Source organism: Halyomorpha halys, unplaced genomic scaffold (genome assembly GCF_000696795.3).
Source record: "Halyomorpha halys isolate HHAL.00 unplaced genomic scaffold, Hhal_1.1 Scaffold10838.1, whole genome shotgun sequence".
NCBI lineage: Eukaryota > Metazoa > Arthropoda > Insecta > Hemiptera > Pentatomidae > Halyomorpha > Halyomorpha halys.
This window is the reverse complement of record NW_027109644.1, coordinates 1-5251: the sequence shown is the minus strand read 5'-3', so window position 1 is coordinate 5251 and position 5251 is coordinate 1. Positions and strand designations below refer to the sequence as shown.

General features: G+C 28.7%; 1 long non-coding RNA gene across 1 annotated transcript; it reads left to right on the top strand.

The window, feature by feature from the left end:
- Window positions 1–60: 60 nt before the first annotated feature.
- LOC136795864 (uncharacterized) lies at window positions 61–4694 on the top strand. Its single transcript, XR_010843551.1, has 3 exons — window positions 61–125; window positions 2448–2555; window positions 4590–4694. It is a non-coding gene; the product is annotated as an uncharacterized lncRNA (long non-coding RNA).
- Window positions 4695–5251: the final 557 nt, after the last annotated feature.

Sequence of the window (5251 nt, the reverse complement as noted above, 5' to 3'; positions counted from 1 at the left end):
ATTATTTTCTTTAGGTATAAGTATAAATATATTTTTATATCATTTTCTTATTAAAAAATTTATTTTAGGAATCACTACGGGAAGGAGGTTTTCCCTTTGAAGAAGAAGATATTTCTAATAAGACAGTAAGAGTTATTTCTGTAATTTTAATTTTCTGAGTGTTTAGTGATTAATCAAGTTTTTTTTTTTCTAATGTTATTGTTCAAGAAAGAAATCATGGTTTCAAATGTATCTACTTTTCTACAAATTAATTAAAAATGAAGAGTTCTCTTCGTTTAGTGTCTTGTCATTGATTTGTTATTTTAAAATTTGTTTAAAGACAGGAATGAAAGTATAGTAAAAGAAAAAATATTCAATGCTATAGACCCTATCTAATACACAGATTCAATCGAAACTTACATTAAACCTTATTTATTATTAGATTACTCCATAATTGTTATTGAAAAGCCAAATCTGATTGAATTTTAAAGTGAATTTTTTTGGAAGTTTTCACATTATTTTAATTTTTTTTCAAATTCCTTCGTCCAGAAAAGTATCGACATATTCATAAAATGGGGCCTATCTAAATTATAGATATGTAATTATATCTTCCCTGACGTTGCCCCATTTCATATAAAAGCCTTTAAAACTTTTTTTTATTATTCGTGGACATAAGAAATGAACAGATGTTTACAATCTGACTAAAATTGTGTAAAAGAATCACAATCATTCAATTTCAGTCTGGTAATAATGGAAAAAAATGAGAAATATTAAATTTTTTTAAAATAATGATATAGATTTTAATGATTATGATCTAGCATTCTAATTTTTTTTCTATATAGAAACTTTGTGGAAATTTTATTTCGCACTGGGTTTTAGTGAATAGAACAATAAACAGATTTCTAGAGTACAATGAAGGTTAATTCACCCAAATTACCAATGTTTCTCATTTTATATCCATCAAGATTTCATCTTCTCCGGACACAGATAATAAGCCTCCCTTGCTGCATTTTAATTCTTTTGAAGAACCAAAATATAGTCAAAAACGAAGAAAATTGGAATCGTGAAGATGAGTTGAATCAGTTGTAAAAAAAAATTCTCCACGAAGAAATCCAAATCTATTAAATTTAACAAAATCTTCTTGGAGACTTGTAGTATCACAAAGAAAAAAAGTAAGAAAATTTTTTAGGGTTCTAAACAACTCAACAAAATGTTACCTGGTAAAGTTAAGTTAATTTAATGAATACTGATTAAATAAAGACACAAACTTTTTGAAATTGAAACTTTATTTCATAGAATATTTACAAATTCAGAATTGATTTAGAAGTATTATTTTTTTATTTCTTTAATAGGTATCTATTTCAAATAAATTATGTTCATAAAAATATTATTTTGGTTTTTATTCAATATTCTATTTTATTGAAAGATCAAGATAAAAGATACAGATACTTAATTGATGTAAACATAAATGAACAGAGTAAATAAAAAATTAAAATGATGTACAGTGAAAGATAAAATTAAATAAGAATACTAAAAAGGTTTTAGACAATTAATGAAAACTGAAGAAAAAAAAAAAACATATAAAAAAAGAAGAAATATAAAATACATTACTAAGTAAAAGATGGAAAAAGGGGAATAAGAGTAAAAACAAGTTTTGTTCATTTTCTTCCTGTATTCTTGATTTTATTCTTATCCTCCTTTTAATTTGTACTGTATTTTATATTTCTTCTTTTTTTATTTGTTATTTTTTTTCTGTTTCATCAATTATATAAAACCTTCTAGTATTCTTATTTAATTTTTACCTTTTACTGTTAATCTTTTTAATTTTTTATTTACTTTGTTCATTTATGTTCAGATCTTTTAAGTTCTTGTATCTTTTTTAGTCCTGATGAAGCCCTTCAACGTGAGACGAAACGTTGGCTCAATATAAGTAGTTTAATCACTATTTGAATTTTTCTTTGACCGCACCCATCTTCCTTTCATTGTTACACACGCTACGAATATTATAATATTTCATATTTATACACATTGATAAATAATAATAAATTTACAAAAACATTGCGGATCAAGTAAGTTTTACCCATTATTGAAAAATTGTGGAAGAAGACATTTTAACTTTGTTTTTGGTAATTTAATGAATACATTTTTGTTTTCATTAGCATGACATTAAAAAAACTAGGCATGGGGTTAATATTTTTGTAATCAGCAGATCACTTTTTCAATTCAATGAATGGAAGATTATTGAGAAGATAGGGAAATATTTTATCAATACATAGTGTTTACAAGTGTTGCAACTCTAGCCAACACATAGACATCACTTTAATGGTAAACTTTAGGATTTCAGTCCTAAAATTGTTAATTAAAACTTCAGAGTCTATTGATAGAGTTTAAGCAATTTACATCTTACAGTTTTGTTATCATTCAACATTGTATAAGATTTTATTAACCTTTGTTTTTGTTTTGGGAAGGGGATTGGTGACTCAATTATTGAATCCTTAGCTGGAAATGAAGATCATACTGATGGTGCTCCTTTTAACGAGGAAAAAATTCAACTTGCTAATGCTGAAAAAGAAAAGGTATTTAGTTCATTGTTCGTTATTTTACACATTTTTTTAAAATCCCATTTCTTTATTTTTATATTTATTTTTTTGTTTTTCTTGTTTCATTCATTTTCAGTTAAAATGGAATAACTGTGCCTAATTTTAATCTCATAATTGTGTTAAATAACCTAAAATATTTTTTATACATCTTTTTACAAAGCATGATCTTGTTTTACAGTTAAATCACTAATTTTATAGTGTATAAAAAAGGCACTTGTTAAATGTAAATTCATTTTTTTTTTTTTTAATGAGTTTATATGTCAGGTATAGATGAATGCATATCATTGTTAAGTGTGTCTCAGGCAGCCATCCATGCGCTGGATAGTTATGTAATGCAAATTAGTTATAGGTAGTCCAAATTGGTGAAAGAATGCAAGATTTACTTGAACTCTCTCTCCTTAACCAACAAACTGCGGATTGAATTGGTGCCTGGTTACAAAGCCATTAAAGATAATGAGAGAGTGGACTACATCGCTAGGAAAGGATCTGAGTCCATTCCCTTTACACCCAACCCTACATATGGGATTAGTCTCAGTCACGCAAAGAGGCATTTCAAAACCATTGCTGAGGGCAAGGCTTGGTTATTTCGAAGGAACGCCAGAAGGCAAGAGAAGTCGAAGATGGTCCTAAAGGGCTCCTGCCCAAAAAGAAGTAGTACACTTCTTAATATGGACAGGAGCACTTTAAAATGGGTGACAGGTCTATATACAGGATACTGTCAGTTGAATAAACATCTCTATAAAATGAAACTGACAGAGTCACCAATCTGCAGGTTCTGCAGAAAGGATGATGAGACCATGTATCACATTGTTTGTAGATGTGATGCACTAGCAAGGATACGATTCTTTATCTTTGGGAAGGATCGTATCTTAGATCTGAACCTTTGCAAGATGGTTGACCCATATACTATATCCAGAATCGCAAAGACATCTGGCCTGCTTTGAGCAGAGGAAGGACGGTTTACAATAGGCCCTCTGTGGCCAGGGTGCACTTTTGCCAGGGGAAGGGAGTGTGTATCCCTTTATATTAACCATTTTTTTTTTCTTGTAATTTTATTTGTTTATGTGTATATACTTAACAGAACAATTAATTTAGTTTTATTTAATCGAATTTTAAATTTTATATTTGAGAACATAATAGGCTGAGCTTGTTAGGAAGCACACAGCACTCTTGAAGCGGAATTGGTTTAAATGTGCCCCAGATGTGTTTATTTTTATTTTTTGTAAGACTTGAAGAATTCATTTTGACCTTGGCAGAATGGATATACCATCTTTTCCGCCCTAGATGGATTGCAACTATACCTTGAAACACTAATTACAAAGAATATTAAATACTACTAAATTATAATGTGGCTTTTTATACTTTGTAAATAACCACAATGCTAAGTAAATGAACACTTGCTCTCTCTCTCTTAGCATGTGTCCATATCTGGATTAATTTTATATGTCAGATTTTGTTAAAAATTATGTTTGTTTAGTTTAACACTCTTATGTACTCCAAAGTTTGAGGAGGGGTGGTTAATCCTATAGGTTATTTACCTATTCTAGTAATACCAAAAGTTTCAAGATTCATTCCTTTGGTCCATAATATAAAATCGTACCCCTCATAGATCAAAATCGAACTGGCATCCACTTCTGGCTTGTAAGGGCTGGGGCCAATAGTTCTGGTTACTGTATCAATAGGAAAATATATCTTTATTGTATGTACATATTTAAAACTTAGGCGATAGCTGGGAAAAAGGTCATTCACTGTCAAAAACCCTTTTTTGAGAGATTACATTATTAGAATCCTCAATATCCATTTTTTATTACTTAAAAAGTTTTGAAAATTATCATAATTTTTAAAGCTAGTAGCAACAATAAATGGAAACTAATTTCATACATTGATACATTATTACAAAACTTCACAATGTGATTTCTAAGAATATAGTTTTAAGACAAATACCCCTTTTCCAGCTATCACTTGAATTATGATTATTAATACTATAGTTACATAATTTTTTTTTTACAGGGTAATAAATTTGTAAAATTGGAGAAGTGGAAAGATGCCATGGAATCATATTCTAAAGCAATAGAATTTAATCCGAATGATCCCATATTTTATGCGAATAGAGCCCTTTGCTATCTAAAAACCAAAGAGTTAGTATTTATTAAATGTTTTATTTTTTATGAATTATATTTTTTTTTCATTTAAATAGTAACAACTTTATACTTAGAATATATATAGGAACAGTAAAACTTGATAAATTGTAAATCCCTGGAACCAAAGATATGACAGTTAAGCAATTAGATGGTTTCCAAAAAAAACGTTAGAGAAATAACTTCACAAAAATACCCAAGTCTATATATACCAATCAATTGATTCTAATTTTAGATTAAAAATAAATTTAAAAAGTTTATAATATGAAGAAGATGGTCAGGGTTACAGTCAAAAAAGAACAAAATAGTTTGCAACTATTTATTGTCCGGCATTTCGCCCCACTTTGTAGGACTTCATCAAGGCTGTTCAAGATGATAGCTTAAACAGCAAACTAATTAAACTACCTGTTTAAGCTATCGTCTTGAACAGCCCTGATGAAGCCCTACAAAGTGGGGCGAAACGTTGGACAATAAATAGTTGTAAACTATTTTGTTCTTTTTTGACTGCAACCCTGGCTATCTTCTTCATATTTT